General features: G+C 38.8%; 1 protein-coding gene across 1 annotated transcript in view; it reads right to left on the bottom strand.

Annotated features, from left to right (window-relative positions):
• The window catches only part of LOC127414195 (pro-neuregulin-3, membrane-bound isoform-like), a 602,373-nt gene that overhangs the window by 74,070 nt on the left and 509,025 nt on the right, over positions 1-19,278 (bottom strand). The gene's annotated exons all lie outside the window — the stretch shown is intronic.

Genomic DNA, 19,278 nt, shown 5'->3' with positions numbered 1-19,278 from the left:
GGAAACAGATATACAAAACAAAACAAAACAAATAGAAAAACAAATAACACAACATATTTATCATATATGCTATAGGTATAAACCAGAAAAAATATTTAGTATAGAAATTTCCATGGCTATTCCATGAATTTTTGAGATTCTATTAATTGCTTATGACTTTTCCAAACATGGAAATTGCAATTCTAAATGTTCCTGATATTTTCCAGGTTGACTGCGGGAACCCTGGACAGCTGTGATAAGATCATTGATTTCATGATTTTATTGTCTTTGCCTTAAGCTAAAAGATTTCACATATTCTTATGTCTCATGCAAATCAGGTCCTTGGAATGTATCTTCAGTTTTTCTGAGAATTCCCAGGAGCTGAGGATATGGAGGCTGTGCTCCTTCAGGTATGCTCTGTCTCTGATTTAGGAGAGCATGGCATTTTATTTGATTTTTGCTTCTCTTTAATACAGATGGGTAAATAGGATGAACTCTGAGTAAAATATTGTATCTCTCGAGGATCTGTGAATGTGTTGACAGCAGAAGGATAAGAACCATGCTCTTAAAAAGAGACATTGGTCAGGCTCAAAAATTCTATTTAATTTTTTATTTACAAGACATTCTCTACTCCTTCTTGGCATGCAATCAAATTGGGGTGGTTTGACTGTATAAGAGTTTAGAATGCTGCTCTGAGTTTGAAGGTTCAAATACCACCTAAAACATAATTCAGATTTCACAGTCTGACAGAAAAATTATGTCATAGTAAAATGTAGAAGAACATGACTATAAGTGGTGGCAGTCACAATGTGGGTGTGTTGCTACAAACTTGCAGAAGTTAGATTGGTGCCCTTGGGAGTCTGTATTTGGGAAAGCTAACAAACTCATTGAATTCTCTCCAGAATGTCTTTTAAAACTGTCAGTAACCACAACAGAATATATAAACATAACCTGTAGGCATGCAACTCTCTATAATGTTGTGAACAATCCATGGTGAGATGAACTTTCATCCGTATCAAATGTAAGCTTTATGAGATCATTGGCTGTGTGCCGAGAATTCCGATCTTACAGGAAAAAATGAGCGAGTAATGTGGCTATTGAGCATAAAGGTGGCTGTGCTGTGATGTTATAATGTGAGGAAAGACAGACTGTAAGGCAGGTGCAGACTGTAGGGTTTCAAGCCCATTTACTTCCCTTATTCACAAACACTCACACACAAGGAGCCAAAAATAAGACCTTCTGAAGTTGCTTGTTAAAAGCTATGAGCCTTTAGGGACATTTTCTCCTTCTAAAACTTCCCTCAAAACAACCAAGGACTCTAACACCCTAATTGTTCCTTCTGTTACTGGATGCTCAGAATAAAATCCCTGGCCACTTGATTAAACATAAAGAATCAAGTTTTTACCATAGTTGGCTCATACTGTATATTATAGCTGATTTTATGCAGCGCTCAGTATCTCACTTGAGATCATTTCTGTCGCTGAGACAGAAAGGAAGATGGACATGGCTGCTGATGCTTATCTTGTCATCATTGAGAAAAACACTCACATTAAATTGCTTCAGTCACAGGTGCACAGGGGATGTGCCCCAAATTGTTCTTATTGTCCCCTGAAGTCGAACAGGGATGAGGGCTAGCATTGAAAATGAGACAAAACATTAATCTATTAAATTAGACTCTCTCGGGTATTTATCTGTCTTACCATGGAGAGCTTTACAAAGTCTTTCTGGAACTTTGCAGAAACTCTTTTCTGTACCATTTCAAGGATAAGTGGGGTGATTTCTTCTTCTAAATGTAATTGCACCCTGTAGCCTTGTAATGCTATTGTTAATCCATTGTAAATGCTAAGGCTTTGTGCAATGCAACATAATAATAAGGACTAAAATACTGTCAGACTAATGTTATGTCTACCAACTGTTGGACAAAAAATAAATAAATAAATAAATAAACACAAAAAAAGATAAAATTGCTAAACACATTTTGTTTGACTACCACACACACACAGTGTCTGAATCAACTGCTTTAAGGAGGCATTTAATTTTTCCCCCTATCACTTTTCTTTTGTCAGTAGACACACACACCTCCACTGACAACTCCCTGTCAGAAATAAGACAGATTCCATTTTGCCAGTCCCAGACACATTTTAAATGCTGTCACTTTCAGATCTTAAACATGACTATGAATGAATGGTTTACTTAAATATTGTCTTTACTTCCATTATTGCCTCGTACTGATCAACCTTAAAAATAAAGGTTCTTCGATGGTCCCTTAGGCAGCACTTTAGTTTCAGTTTGTAGTTTGTTTTGTTTTTTTTGTGTTTTTTTTGCTCTTCTTGAGTTAGCTGTATAGTTCTTTTGAGATTAAAAAGGCCTTGATAATACATTAATTTATTTAGATCAGTGTTTTGGTTTCTAGGATTTTTTAATTAATAGTTCACCAAAAAATGAAAATGCTGTCATCCTTATGTTGTTCCAAAATTACTTTCTCTCTTATGCAATAACAATAGGTTTTGGTGAGGATAAGATTTGCCTGAAAAATGACTAATATTGCAGCTCTCTGTCTGGGTTAACGCCCAGTGCACCATAAGTCATAAATTATAGCTTCAAATCTATAACAGAAAATAAGAAATAACTGTGTGCATACTGATAGAGAGATGTCCCCATTCCTTGAATGTTAATTTGGATTTACGCAGTGGTTGTGGCAGAATGTAATACAACTCAATGAGTCTTACTGAGGCCCCACTGGGTAACTGTTCACAGTTGGTTCAATGTTAATGCTTTATAACAATTACAAAATATAACAGAAACCCTGCATTTCAGAATGATGACATTATATGCAGAATTTAGATCAGTCTGACCTTATTGAAGTGTCATTACAACAAAGGGTGATTGAAGAAGTAGGTTAAAGATAGAACTAGAGATATTAGTCTAGAGGAAGAGAGACAGGGTTTTATCTGTAGAAGCTTTACAACAAAAACTAAAAGGTTTCTGCACTCCTGATGCCAAGAGAAGGATGTAAATGAAACCATGAGAGACCATAAACTCTTTACCCATACCAGCCTTAGGCTACACATGACCAGCTGAACCCCATTTACTTACACCAACAACATCAGAATCAACGCTTGGATGAATTTCGGATGCATGTGTGTGTGTGTGTGTGTGTGAGAGAGAGCTTTCACATGTGAGTGGTTGGTTTTGACATCACCATTGCAATAGAATCTGTTTAGATTCAATATCTAAAGTAGAGAATAGCCCTGAGCAGTCTTAGAGTGATTCAGTTATTCATCCCTGTGATTTTCAATATTCCTCAGATCCAGAATTGTTTATCCAAACATTGATTAGTTGTAGATATGGAGATACACTAAGTGCATACAGGAAACAAGGCATAGATTAAACAGAGATAAAAATGCTTTGGACTAAGTGATAATTCATCAGTGAAGAATTTTAAAGTATGCATAAAACAAAGGAATTCTGCTATTGCCAAACATACAGCCACATCTGCTACATTTTCACCAAGGCTAAATGTGAATGGTATTGCAATGAGTTTCTAGAAGTATCTAAACCTGAATACTAATTTATATATATTTTTGGAACATCTATTGGTCCAGGGTCATTATTGTTGTATGTATGCCTAAAGATAAGTCCTCAAATGACCTTGAGCTTTGAGAGAGATGCAGGATTGCTCTGTCCCAATGTAGCCACAAATATTACAGATAACATGACAAAATGGGGGTTTCCCCAAGAAACTGTTTGCTGAACAACTGGTCAAAAATGAAGTAAATCAACATGCTGTAAAGACATTAAACTTGCTTTTCTCTCACTCTCTAACACAAAGACATGCACACAGGTCACCCCTGGTCTTTATCTGATCTCTCCACCCTACCCTCTCCTTCCCTGCGCAGTGGTGTATTAATTGAAAATGTGATTGATATCTTCAAGGTTGTCTATAGACTCCAGAAGTCCAGCTGGGCTCCTGCTCCAAAAGATGATAATGATCTGTTTTGGAGATTTGCCATTTTGGGGAGGATCATAAACTACTATCACTGTTCATTCAAATATAAATGAATAATTACAAAATCAGATACTTTAACATTCCATTTAACCACACACATTCTGATGAATGTTGGAAATCTAATATTTAATAAATAACATAGATATTAATATCTAATATGTCCTTTTGCTCATGATCTTGTAGCTCTTCTGCTTCTACTTTAAAATGAAATCATGGACTGCTGTGCTATATTTTCTATTTATTTTTTTAATTCCATTAGTGTTATTTCAAAGTTTTGAGGACTTTGCTGTTAATCTAAAATATGAAAAAAAAAAAAAAAAAAAAAAAAATAGTAATAATGAAGATTGAGTAGATGTGTCCAAACTTTTGTCTGTTATAATGTATATCTGAACTGTTGTGAATAAGCTGTACCAATGGCAACAGTACCAATTATGTCTACTTAAAATTGCCTCATCTGTTCTCTTTTATTGTATTATTTAACATATTTGCATGAATTTAGGTCCCATGTATGAGGTTTCTGGGACAGGTCAGAAAATCAGCTCTTTTCATACCAAAAATAAAATAAAACACAGAATAAAGCAGCATGGCCTCTCTTCATCCTCTCATGTAGTTATTTTCCTTTGCAATTTTTTTCTAATACACATGGTAATAAGTGCAAAAAATTCATAAATAATCATGCTGACCTGGCTGAGCAGTACAACACAGCTGGACAGCGAGAGTGTTTTGCCACCCCCCTTTACAAATCAGAGATTACACTAAGCTTCTGAAAGGCCAGGCACAACGTTCACCCATATCCCACCTGCTTTCACTGAGAATGCCACCACATCCAGACCTCATGGCTTTAAAAGAGAAAGCGGGAGAGAGAGATAGAGAGAGAGAGAGAGAGAGAGAGAGAGAGAGAGAGAGAGAGAGAGAGAGAGAGACAGTGAAAGACTGAGTGTGTGTCATAAAATGGGAGGTGTTAAAACTGACAAAAGGTTTTCAGACCACATGCAAGTGCATTCTCATAATGCTTAAAATTACTGCATGCTATAACTGTTTAACTGGTCTAATTCTGCTGTCTAATTCCAAATTAATGCACTGAAGTAAAAAGCAAATGCAGCCCAAATTAAATTTTGAAGACTGTCATGATGATCTATAAACTGGATGAACAGTAGTTCATATATTCTGGGTTCAATACAAGTTCAATTGACCGCATTTGCAGCATAATATTGATTACCACAAATTAAATTGACTCGTTCCTCCTTTTCTTCCAAAAAAGCAGCAGTGAGATACAGTGAGACACAATGGAAATGAATGGGTCCAATCTGTAAACATTGAAACACTCACTATTTCAAAAGTATAAACACACTGTTTACGTCTTGTCTCAACATGATTTTAGTCCGATAAAATCACTTACTAACGGTTTGTGTAAAGTTATATCCAATTTTACAACTTTGTTGCCTTGACGATATAATGATGTAACGTTGATGCAGGCAGGCTGAACAGAATGAAGATGATGTGAGAACCCAAGTGAGGTTTATTTACAAGATGCATAAAAACCATGAACTAGAATAAAGGCCAACATTACACAAACAATACCTGACCAAGTACAATGGCAAACATGAGGGCTTAAATACATGGTCATGAGCAAACAAGATAACAAGACAACCAATGACAGGACAGAACAAAGAAACAAGATAACAAGACTAATAAACATGAATCAATGAAAAAAACAAGACTAATAAACCAAGAACCAACAAGAACAAAACACATAAAACAAGATGATCACATGAATATACAAGACAGGATCACATGGGGGGAACAGGAAACCACATGACAAGAAACAGGAACAAGGAAACACTGAACTAAACTTCCAAAATAAAAGACATGAAAACAAAACAAACAAAAACACACACAGACGTGACAAATGTCAACAAGTCCCAAAACCCTGAAATGACTGTAAAAATTACGATTAAATAAACGTTACAGCTCAAATAATACACCAGTTTCAACAAAAGAATGAATGTAAGCGCTTTTATAAAATGACAAGTTTTACATTTCTGCCTTTAAACCCTCCAAAATCGTCTCTATTCACTTCCAGTGCAAGTGCCTCACTGTAACCTCGATTTTTGCTTTTCTGAAAGAAAAAGCATGCAAGCACGCTGTCACTTAAGGGTAACAGTCTGGTTGTGAGTGACTACTCAGTTTACTGCTTAAGGCTAAAATCTGCCTCAAGGACCTTTTCTCAACCATTTGAGACAGTTTCATGACATACCAGTGGATGACAGAGGGAGAGAGAGAGAGAGAGAGACAGAGAGAGAGAGAGAGAGAGAGAGAGAGAGAGAGAGAGAGAGAGAAAAGCAATATCTAAACTGAACAGCTGAATGGGACAAGCATTGAAAAGGCCACCGTTCTATACAGTCATAATAATGACAGTTATTACGACGAGAACAAGTGCAAAATGGTCTAGTCTCGCTGTAGCTCATAGGTCATGCTATACCAGATCTATACATGCATAAGGGAAAATGTTTTGTGGCTTGTGTACTTTAAATAGTATTACAGGAATCTGTAAACCTTTTGCACTGCACTAGCCTTACAATGGGCTTATACCCACAGCATATGAATGTTTCTTGCCTGATTTTGCACTCAAGAACCATATACTGTGCCAATCACTACTTTATTTTACTGATACTCCACCAGGATCTGCTACAGAGACCCTTGCAACAGGCACGTTCCATATATGTATTTATGTTACATGTGTGATGTATGTGTATTGAAAAGCATTCTGCAACTGCCACACCAATGGAACTGTTCAAGTAGTACATCTTACTGTCTTACATACTGTGTAACATGTGTAGTGTATTATTGTGTATATATATATTGTGTATCATGTGCATTATGTGTATACTAAACATAGTCTGGGTATTGCATATTCTGTACTTCTTGTACTTATGTCTTATACTGTGGTGGACTACATAACCAATACACACTTAATTAAGTACACACTATTACACTAATATATATATATATATATATATATATATATATATATATATATATATATATATATATATATATATATATTATAATTAATACAAATTATTGTACCTTTAGTTGTACAACAACAAGGCACTAATATGTACCCTTTCGGGACATATAAGGTAAAATAAATTCCAATTGACCTGTAAAGGATACACTTTTATTTTCCTTTTTTTTTTTCTGAACAGTGTATGGTGTAGCATCAATAAAGTATTTTGACTGGGAAATAAACAGGCCAGTTTGACTGATTTCTTTCCAAATCAAATAATTGAAATCACTTTATTGTCACTATAATATACATCATATGTATGTACAGTATGTATAGTACACATGTACATTTTTATACATTGTACACACATGTATTGTAGACTCTATATACAATGCCATTAAGAGGGTATCCAGTTCTACATTGTGATCAAAAGTACAGACCATAAGTTTGCCCTCTGAAAACTTATAGCTACTGTATATTTAAGTATCACAGATGTCTATGTAAGTTGTACTCCACTGTGAGCAAACAACATTAGGAGCAAGTATGGTTTGTTCACATTCAGTATAATCATTGTATGTCTATGAGTAAAGTGTTTCAGGGAGTGTATCAGGCACACTCAGCATCCTAAAATGTGATACAATTAGTCATTAAGATATCCATTTCCAACACTTCACAACCATTAGAGCCATAAAAGCATCATCAGCTGAACTGCTGTCATGACCTTTATTCTCACTTTGTGGTCAGAAGTACCATCAGTTTAAGCAGAAAGAAAGATACAGTTGCCATAACAGCTGCCATTACAAGTGAGATGGCAGAGTTTGTCCAGCATTCCGAAGTGCAAATTATCACTCTTTTCTGTTAGTAGATGGATATGCTGAGACAGCTGGTGACAGACACAGCAGGATGGAACCAATCACTGTCCTTTTACTCTCTTTGCTATTCATCTTACATCAGACTTACAAAAGTCTTCTTATGAACTGCCAGACAGAGTATGCCTGTCAGCACTAACTCAGCTCTCCATTGTTTGTCATTGTAAGGATGATGCTGTGTTCCTCCCAGGGCATTATGGGTAATGACTCTGAAGTGCTCATGGTTTGTGAATAAAGGTGAGGAGAGTGCAGACAGTAGGATGCCTTTGAGGTTGATTGACGGACTAAGGGACACTGGGGAGATTGAAAGGCTTAGGAAGAATTATTAAAGGAGCGCATCATAATGTTTAGACCCTAAGGAGGCCAGAGGACTAACGGCACCCAGCGCAGTGAAATGAGAAGAGGAGTTCTGCTAGTCAGGTAAGACAGGTGTTTGTGAACCCAGAGACATTTTTATTGCTCACAGGTTTCTCTTTCATTGCTGATGAGACAAAGGAAAAGTTCACTCAAAAAATAAAATTGTGTCATAATTTACTCACCCTTATGTTGTTCAAACCCTGCATGACTTTCTTTCTTCTGTGACACACAAAAGGAGATATTTGGCAGATTGTTAGAGATTGACATCCTCCGTCACTATTCACTTTCATTGTATGAAAAAAAAATGCAATGAAAGTGAATAGTGACTGAGGTTAACATTATGCCAAACACCTCCCTTTGTCTTTCACGGAAGAAAGAAAGTCATACATTTAAAATGCCCTTTATAATATTATATAGTTGCTGTACAATATATTTAATTTTGAATAAACACAAACAAAACAACCCTCATATTGATTCATTCCTGAATGTTTCACTCGCCCATCTTTTTCATTGGATCAAAGAGGATCGAAGAAAGAGAACGGGGCCGTTCACACAGAACGCACCCTTGTGCTACAAGAAAGCTAGATGCAGCACAAGTTATAGAACAGAACGCAGGTATCTTGAGACTTGTCCCGGTGTCTTAAAAAATGCACACTCCTGGACGAGACACTGAACAACAGCAAGACGCTTTATGGTCAAAGACATCCATCTAGAGGACAGGAAAACAATGAAAAACAGTACGAACGGACACAATGCGTACATTGTCATTGGGCTTGCCTACAATTCCTAAGTTCCTTACCTCGCTTCAGGCAGTTCAGCAATGACTGCGTGCGCTCGCTCATGAGGCGCACCATCATAGAGACTGAGTCTAACTCCAACCCGAGAAAAGAGATGCTCTGTACCGGGGAGAGCTGCTCTTTCCCCAGTAGACCTGAAGCCCCAACCGGCTGAGGTGCATGAGCACCAGGTACCTGTGTGCACACAACAAGTCTTGAGAGTGAGCTAGAGTCAGCCAGTTGTCAAGACAGTTGAGGATGCGGACGCCCACTTTCCTTAGCGGGGCAAGGGCTGCCTCTGCGACTTCCGTGCAGACACAAGGCTATAGGGTCCGACCAAAGGGGAGGACCTTGTACTAGACATTGAAGTACTCACCCTTCAGGTCTACCGCAGCGAACCAATCCTGATGCCGGACGCTCGCTAAAATGTGTTTCTGCGTCAGCATCTTGGACGGGAGTCTGTGCAAGGCCCGTTTCACAACTCGCAGGTCCGAGATTGGCTGCAACCCACCGCCTTTCCATGGTAGGATGAAGTAGGGGCTGTAGAACCCCTTCTTCATCTCGGCTGGAGGGACAGGCTCTACCACGTCCTTCAGCAGAAGGGACGCGATCTCCGCAGGCAGGGCAGCGGCGTTCTCGCCCTGCATTTGAGGTAAAACGGACGCCACTGAACCCAGGCGGGTGCCTGGCGAACTTAATCGCATAGCCAAGTCGGATGGTCCCGGTCAGCCATTGCGACGGGTTGGGGAGTGTAAGCCATGCCCCCGAGATCCGGGCGAGGGGGACCAAGGAGACAATCACGACAGACGTACCGGTGGGTGGGGTCTCGCGGCGGGGCATGACCCGAGGTGCCATGTTGAGGGGGTTCGGACCCGAGTCTGGGTCCTGGCTCCGGGTACCCACCATAGGACCGGTCAGTGACGGGAGAGGAGGGAACTGTCCTCATAATCTGTCACAACCACCCGGGCGGGTGTGTTGTGCCGCAGCTGGGCGTGCAGGGGCGGGGGGCCTGCCTCCGCAGCGTCATGCCTGCCATAAATGTGCGGTGTCCGGTGATCGCAATAACGATGGCCATAAACACTGGCTGTGTGACCCAGGAAATGAGGAAACTGCTCCTTTTCTGAACATGTGGGTACCGCAGCCTTTCGGCATGGGGCGAATCAAGGTGCATCAAGGCACAGGTGCACCGCAACCGCCTTATCCACCTGAGGAATCGCCGAGTACCCTCTGGCAGCCCCACCGTCGAGGGTAGTGAGAGCGGAGGAGCTCAGAGACCGGGTCTGGGCAGTGAAAGGTGCCCGCCACAACCTCGTGAGCTCCTCATGCACCTCCGGGAAGAAAGCGCTCCAAGCCCAGGTACCAATCATCAAGCCGCGAGGGTTCAGGGGGGAGTGGAGGGTTCCACTCCAGCCCGACGCTCGCAGCTGCCCGGGCAAGCATGGCCGCCAGCTCAGCATCGGCCTGCGACTAGGCGACTGCACCCAAAGGTGGGAGCCCAGTCAAGTCCTCGGTGTCAGAATGGACCAGCCCGCTCTCCGATGCTGCGATCGAGAGCTCATCCACTTTGCGAGCACCGAATGAGATTGCAAACTCGCCCTGAGACGCCCACAACGTTGCCATGGTCATGCTCTCGCAGTGAGAACATGACCCATCAATGAACGCTGTCTCCGCGTGGGCAGCACCCAAGCACGTAAGACAACGATCGTGGCCATCGGAAGCAGAGAGGTAACGACCGCAACCAGGAAATAAACACAGATGGAGAGGCATCTTTTAAAAGACGTTCTCCGTCAGTGCCACTCTTTTAGTAGGGAAAATATACTCTTTTTATTGCAAGAATATATACTCTTTTTGACTGTCAAAGCGCCCAGGGGCGTTCTCTGCACTCCAGCAGTGTGTGAGGGGGAGAAGCCACTGTAATGTGCCATAAATCCAACAGCTTTTGTAGAGGTGAATGGATCGGCGGAGGAATTCAGCTCACTGAAATACAACCGCTCAGCTCCAAAGAGAAAATCTGAATGAGTGGTTGCGAGCCAGCTCCTTTTATACCTGTATGTCTGGGGGAGTGGTATGCAAATTCCACTCGTCAATTCCCATTGGCCTTTTCTCAAAGATCAGAGGTGTTTGGGGCTCCCAAGAGTGACCCCTAGTGTCACTACATCGACACAACTTCGAGTGAGTGACAGATAAGGAACCACTGATTCCCTTTTCAGTAATCAGATATTACAATCATCAGGGAATCTGGGTGACTGGAATGAGGGAACTGCTCTTGTGAAGCTTTGGAAATCAGGAGGCAGTTCTCAAAGTAACAATAACAAAGAGATGACTCAACAAATAAACAGCAGGTCCCCACTGAGACACGCGCAATTGAGAGCTTATAGGTTGCTGTCAATCAAACAGAATAGAAATGTAAATAGCACAAAGAGGCGGTAGGTATTAAACCCTGAGTGCATAAATCGTGTTGTACATGATTGCTGTAAATCAAATGCATTGAGTACTGCAAGATCGATGCTAGATTAAGTTATCACATGAAAATAGGTTTCTTTAATGCAAAATGATGACTGTTTTCAGGCAGGCAGCTAATAGAAACCCTATACACAAGGCTGAAAATTAGTTTTGCTATAAGCATTTTATTTTCAGTCAAGGTATGTAAAAGAGAAAAACTGCCCTCGATATTTTTGTAATCTTGCCTACATGGCAAGTTGCCAGGGAGACAGCAATGTAAGCAAACACTGTGACAATATGCACTAGAAATCAGCATATAATTAGCATATACTTCATTATGAGGCAGATTGACAAGATCTATATGTCACTGTAAATGACCCATCCAACAGCATTACCTCAGACCTGAATAAATATTTTACAAGTGTGAACATGCTGAATTTTACAGGGCCCTTCCAGATGAATTGCAGCAATCAATATAAATTCCCCTTTACGCTTGTGTTATTCTTTCCCACGGCTTAAGGTAAATTGGTTCAAGCAACTGCAATCTATTGGTTTTGTTGCCCTAACAATTGTGCATTTGCATCTTTGCCAAGTTTGTATTATGATCAAAGTCAAAACCTGATCAAATGACACATCCAGACATTCATGAGTATTCTTGAAGGGCAAGATTATGTGAAAGTTATTTTCTTTTCTATGTACAGCTCTGAGCTTACACACAGCATGTGAATTTTTTTTTTTTTTTTTTTTTGTGGTAATTGCACATAAGCATAGATACAGATATAAAGCTCAAAAATGGTGAAAGGATGAAAAACAGAACATTATTGTGTCTTCAGTGCTTGTTCTCCATTAATGTTTTTCTTTTCTTTCTTATTTTAGCTCTTTAAACACAATAGCAACTGATGGCTCTAGGAGCACACCCACATAAAGAAAAATCTCACTCTTCCCTTTCCCCTTCTCCTGTAAAGGTGAGAAGGTATGTGTCTTTGTATATTGTGCATGTGAGTCTCGTCTTTCCATCAAAAGATGGGGGATAAAGAAAGGGGGAGAGATATCCCAGTTTCGCTTAAAATACGACAAGATTTATGTGTTCCAGAAAGAAGATTTTGATCTCCCAAAGTCAAGCAATAGAACGCAATGAAAAAATCATCTGCTGAGAGGTAACAGATAAGAGAATCCAGGGCTTGTTTCAAATAGGGAATCTGGTACTGTCTTCAATCAACTGAACAAACTTAATTTGAAGCTTTCATAATTCACACTTGGAGCGCAGCTGGTGTGGAGTTTTGCCTTTCAAATGATTGGCTCTGCCAGCTTGATCTTGGTGAAATTTGAGAACTGATTGTATTAATTCAACATATACTTCTTGATCTTGGGTCAGGTGTTCCTTTGATGAATATGTATGACATTGGGAGACATAAACTGGTGATTGGTAGAGCATTAAAGAATGCAGATGACTGGGGGCCTGGGTAGCTCAGCGAGTATTGATGCTGACTACCACCCCTGGAGTTGCGAGTTCGAATCCGGGGTGTGCTGAGTGACTCCAGCCAGGTCTCCTAAGCAACCAAATTGGCCCGGTTGCTAGGGAGGATAGAGTCACATGGGGTAACCTCCTCGTGGTCACGATTAGTGGTTCTCGCTCTCCGTGGGCTGCGTGGTAAGTTGTGCATGGATCGCGGAGAGTAGCATGAGCCTCCACATGCTGGGAGTCTCCGTGGTGTCATGCACAACGAGCCACGTGATAAGATGCGCAGATTGACTGTCTCAGAAGCGGAGGCAACTGAGACTTGTCCTCTGCCACCTGGATTGAGGTAACAGCGCCACCACGAGGACCTACTAAAGTAGTGGGAATTGGGCATTCCAAATTGGGGAGAAAAGGGGATAAAAAATAAAAAGAATGCAGATGACTAAAGAGTGTATTAACTTCAACTTATCCTACCCCAAGATTTGTTTATGCTTTACTCATGTACAGGTCAAGGGGTCAGGGTTTGACTAGTTAGCATGGTCTAATTAGCCTCCACAGGTACATGCCGTAACTATACAGTTATGGAAACAAAAAGTGTCTCTCTCAATTGACGGCCATTAAAAAGCAGCCATGTATTCTGAAAAAAAAATAAAAAATAAGTATAATGAAGTAAAATGAAGTACATAAAGTAATGAATAATGAAATAAATTAGTTTATACTTTATTTCATGTTACAGCTGAGCAACTGCCAATGAGATAAATGGGAATGGTAATTTAGACATCTTTCTTGCTAGTTTTACCTCTCATTTTTCTCAGAAAATAATAAAATAAAAAAATACACTAAAATTCATAATCTTGTGAAGCATTCAGTTTCACTTATGTATCGTTTTCTGCATTTCACATCTTATACTGTAGTATGGTGAAATAATTATAGAAACGTGTTTGTGTTAGAGAAAGATAAACAGACAGAGGTGGAGGGATAGAGACACAGAGAGACAGGAAAAGATGTATAAAAATGTGTGATAAAAGCCGTGTCCATCAAACTCAAGGACACAGGTTGATCCTGGGTGTTCCTCTCTTCTGTGAATGTTGCTTTCGAGAATGGCGCACAGCAGAGATTTTGGCTGTGTGTGCCTGTCCTGTCAGTGAATCATTACTGGCATCTTAAGCTATAAACACTGTAAGCCTGTCTGCTTTTTTTTCTGAACAGCAAAAGAAACATCCATGTAGCAGGGAGGCCAGTGAGATTACAGGAAATGATGGGGTGGAGATTTAAGCAGTGGAAACCAGGTTTTAAACCCCCCACAAACAGTAAGTCATCCTACCCTATGTGAACTGTATGTAGAGGGTAACATGTACTGTATTAAATGATGTGTCATGTCTGAATGCCAACCATAAAATATGTGCATCACTTTTATTCCACAATAGCCATTTGTCACTGCACTAAATTCTCCTTCAACAGAGCTATTATTGTCTGAATTGAGTGGTAAGCTCATTATTCACAATTTGCATTTGTGACACGTCTGAAATTGGTTACTCTGCTGTGCTTAATTTAAAATAGGTGGCTCCTTGTCTCTGTGGCATAAGAGGTAAGAAGTGGCTGAGACTTGGGAGACTTTTAGTTCAAATCTGTGCCAGGGAGCCATTTAGAAGATTACAGTGTTGTTCATAAACCTTCAAGTGAAATAGAACAAAACCGAACAAGAATCAGAGTAAAATATTGGTAACAATTTACAATAAGGCTGCATTTGTTAACATTAGTTAATGCCTTAGTTAACATTAGTTAACGCAGTGCTGGTCCTACCCCATTTGGCACCCTAGACGAGACATGGTATTGGTTTGGTTTTGGTACTTTTAAGCACTTTCATGTAAGTGTTTTAAACACTTTTATTTAGAAAGTATCTTTACCTGCAGTAGACAGTCCTTCACAGGCTGCACTCGCAAATGACCTTCATTAATGGCAAATGATTGAATGCAGCTGCAGGTATTGTTTCAATGAATTGCAAGTAAATATTCAATTCATTCATCGTTGTTTTTGTTCTTTGTCTTCTAAAGCATCCCGTTACTGTTTTACTGCATGACAAAGAGCTTCAAACTATTCAGCCTGCACGTTAGACAATTGACTGAGTAGAACTGACCCAAAAGACTGATTAATTCACGCATCGGGCATCACTTCGATTCACGAGCCCCACGCTCGTGAGTCTATGGCCGTGTAGTGATGTCCAGTTTGTGAATGAATCGTTCTTTTGAACCGGTTCTTTTTAGTGAACGAGTTCAACTAGTTCACCAAATCGGACTGAATCGTTTGAAACAGTTCACGTCTCGAGTCAACACCGATCCACAAGTTACTCTATCTTAACCTGCCTCTCGGATGTGCCTGACACTCCGAATCGAAATGAGCCGATAACTGGGAGTAATATGATCCTAGAACTGGTGATATCTACATTTGCCAACTCTTCTTTGCAATGAACCACTCCAACTAGTTCACAAATCGGACTGAATGCTCGGGTCACAACAGTTCTCGTGTCAACAGTACACTGAACTGAGAATCACCTCTTTCGGAGGTGTCCAACATACTGAGAACCGATGAGCTGCTGACATTGAGCATGTGTGTGATTAAGGGGTGAAATGTATGTTTCAGGTGTATTTTGCTGAACAACAGGGAGTGTAACAAATAAAACATACTGGAAATGTTTATGACTTGATTGTATTACTGTTTTATCAACAAATGAAGATGATTCAGTCTACAGCTCTCCAGTCACAGTACATTGAGTCGTTTGCAGCAGTTCTCAAGTCAACAGTACACTGATTCAAGGACAACAACTTTCGCGTTAGCAGTACATTGAGTCAATCACAGAAGTTTGCGAGTCACCAGTACACTGAACTGAGAATCACCTCTTTTGGACATCAGTGAGCAGCTGATGAGCATGTGTGAACCGGGGACTTGAATGAGGGGCGAAACGTTTCAGTCATTTTACTATTGAGTATTGTGCATGCAGATTATATCTGAAGTTGTGATGAGCTGGATCATGGTTCTGTAAAAAAGGGTGAGTTGTTTAAGACTAGTTTAATCACTTTTTATGCTTTAAACATGTATAGAACATCCACATTTGTATATCAGTGTCAGTATTGGGTGCTTTAGGAACAAAAATTTAATGTAGGATGTATTGTAAGATCACTGAATGAAACACTGATGACAATAAACACACTTATTATTATAACCTAATTAAATACAATTTTATAATCAGCAACATGCCCTTACATATGGCTTTATTGAATGTGTTTGTGCGTGTATTCTATGATGCTGGCGTATTAGCATTATATATAGTGACGTCATTACATGATGACATCAATGAACTGGTGAATCGTTTTTTTGAACCAGTTCATTGAAACGAACCGTCTGAAAGAACCAATTCGTGTTCACAATGGCATAATTTCCATCCTACTCTCACTGTTTTTTGCCAAACACAGGTATAACAGAAACAGTAAGAGTAGTATGGTAGTAAGGCATTTAGTACACAGTCTGTTTGTTCAGTGGGGGGTGCCACAACACCTCATCTGAACACACAGGGCACATTTTGTTCGACACAGATTGAACACATACAGTATTTATTGGCTCGGTAGATCGGCGCCCATGAATCAATGCCGCCATAGGTGCTCGCCTATGTCGCCTAATGGGTTGACCAGCCCTGAATTAATGCATTAGTTAACATGAACTAACAATGAACAACACCATTTACAGCATTTATTAATCTTGGTTTATGTTATTTAATAAATATATAGTTAATGTGAACTAACAAGGAACAACACCTCTGTACAGTGTTTATTAAAGGAATGTTCTGGGTTCAATACATGTTAAGCTAAATTGACAGCATTTGTGGCATAATGTTGATTACGACAAATTAATTTAGACTCGTTCCTCATTTTCTTTAAAAAAAAAAAAAAAAAGCAAAAATCGAGGTTACACTGAGGCACTAACAATGGAAACACAGATATGTGAAGCTTAAGATTTTATAAAAGCACTTTCATTAATTCTTCTGTTAAAACTTGTTTATTATTTGAGCTGTAAAGTTGTGTAAATTGTCATTTTTACAGGTGTTTTAGGGTTACGTTGTAATGGTAACAAAGTTGTAAAATTGACTATAACTTTACACAGAAAAGGTTAGTAATTGATTTTATCACTAAATTCATGTTAACACACATATTGTCTTGTAGCTATACTTGTAAAAGTGAGTATTTTAATGTTCAAAAATTGGCCCCCATTCACTTCCATTGTAACCTTTATTTTTTTTTATTTTTTTAAAGAAAAGGAGGAACGAGTCAAAATAAACTTTTGTGGTACAAAACATTATGCCACAAATGCTGTAGATTAAGCTTAACTTGTATTGAACCCAGAACATTCCTTTAATGATAATTTATATGAAAATATATATAATAATATAGTGTATACTAACACATTTCTCAACATTGAAAGGTGTATATGATAAAATTCATTGTGGAGGAGAAAAGCTGGCAGGATATCGAAAGAATTGTCACTCACCATGTTCCTGGGTGATATTTTACTTAATGTGTTATTAATGTTTGTGGACTCTTAATTAATGATAATTAAGTATTTTAATGCATATTTCTGAACCTTATTATAAAGTGGAAACCATTCGAACATCAATTAATGCGTTACTAATGTTTGTTGACTCTTAATTAATGATAAATAATGATAATAAAGTATTTAGCATATTTGTGAATCTTATTGTAAAGTGTCACATATTTCAGCATTACCTAATGTGTTACAAATGTTTGTAGGCTCTTTACTAACATTATTTAACAATAAAAATGCATTAATTTGAGGTATTAACAGACCTTATTGTAAGGCAATTCACACGTTACAAACATGTGCAGGACATTTATTAGCATTTCATAGCAAAGGTAACATTCTTTAAAATATCGAATCACTATCAAATCAACTATCAAAACCACATATATAGTTCTGAGAAAAATTTTCTGCACTGTGCAGAAGAATAGTAATACAAAAATTAAAATCTTTAGCAACATACATAAGAATAGGAAAATGTCAATACGTTTTGCACGGGAGAACTCCGCTCACGTTAAATTAAAGTTTAATCCTTAATTTGCAACTTTATCGTTTCTTCCACGTTGGGTCCATTCATAATACTTTGAAAAACCTGCGATTGATGGAACAGGATTCCCGAAGTGATCATCCAATCAAAGCAGTCCATGCTGAATGGGAGTTTCAGCGACCCTCCCGTTTCCGTGGTAACACTCTTTGGCATTTTGGGTAATGTAGTTGTTCACCAGCTTATATTATAGTATATAATATAACTTATATTATTAACATTAAACAAGACACATACATACTGTAAAGACGTGTTATTTGTACGTGTTAGTTGACATTAACTAATGCATTGAGTAATATTAACTTAAACAACTTAAATGTTAAGAAATTTATTATTATATACTTTCATATAAATTAACAATAATCACTGTAAAGAGGCGCTGTTTCTTGTTAGTTCACATGAATATAAATTAACATAAACCAAGATTAGTAAATGCTGTAAAAGGTTGTTGTTCATTGTTAGTTAATGATAGTTAATGCATTAAGTTAACTTATACATCTTTTTAATGTTAATAAATGTGTTAGTATATGTTAGCGTCACACATATATGTTTCTGCAACAGCCAGTTACGTTACAAGATGCCGGATTCAAATCGGCTTTCGCGTCGACACAATCTGCGTTGGTCAATTGCCTGTAATTTATATTCGCTCAAACAGTTACTCATACAGTCTTTTAAACCACAGAAAAAGTTTGTTTTATATGCATACATCCAACTTGTCACCAAAGTACCACAATAAAAAGTTTACAGCTCTTATATGCACAGTCAATACATCAAACGCGATCTTCCTCCGATGCGTGCTGCCATTTGTTTACATTAGTAGCGGTTGCCATTCGTCAAATAAACAGCTATTCAAAGAGTATTTTCAAGCACATAATACATTTATTTTATGTAACAAATGGCCTAATTGTCACCAAAGTACTACGTAACAGTTCACAGCTTGCATATGCACAGCCATCATATCTAAACGTGATCTTCCCATGCACGCAGCCATGTCTACTTATTAGGTGCAAATGCGGTTTTCATTCACACAAACAGCAACTCAAATAGTCTTTTCGGGTATAGAATACGTTTGTTTTCTAAAACAGACAGCCAAACTATCACAAAAGCACCACGATAACAGTTTAAAATTTGAATACTCACAATGAAAACATGATGATCGAGTATAATTATCCGGTGCCGCAAAGTCTGTTTACATTAGTGCTTGTCACACACACATACACACACCAGAGCATGTGAGCGGAGCGGA

The sequence above is a fragment of the Myxocyprinus asiaticus genome, chromosome 23 (assembly GCF_019703515.2).
Source record: "Myxocyprinus asiaticus isolate MX2 ecotype Aquarium Trade chromosome 23, UBuf_Myxa_2, whole genome shotgun sequence".
NCBI lineage: Eukaryota > Metazoa > Chordata > Actinopteri > Cypriniformes > Catostomidae > Myxocyprinus > Myxocyprinus asiaticus.
Note: the sequence above shows the minus strand (reverse complement) of the source record. Positions and strands in the feature narration are given on the sequence as shown.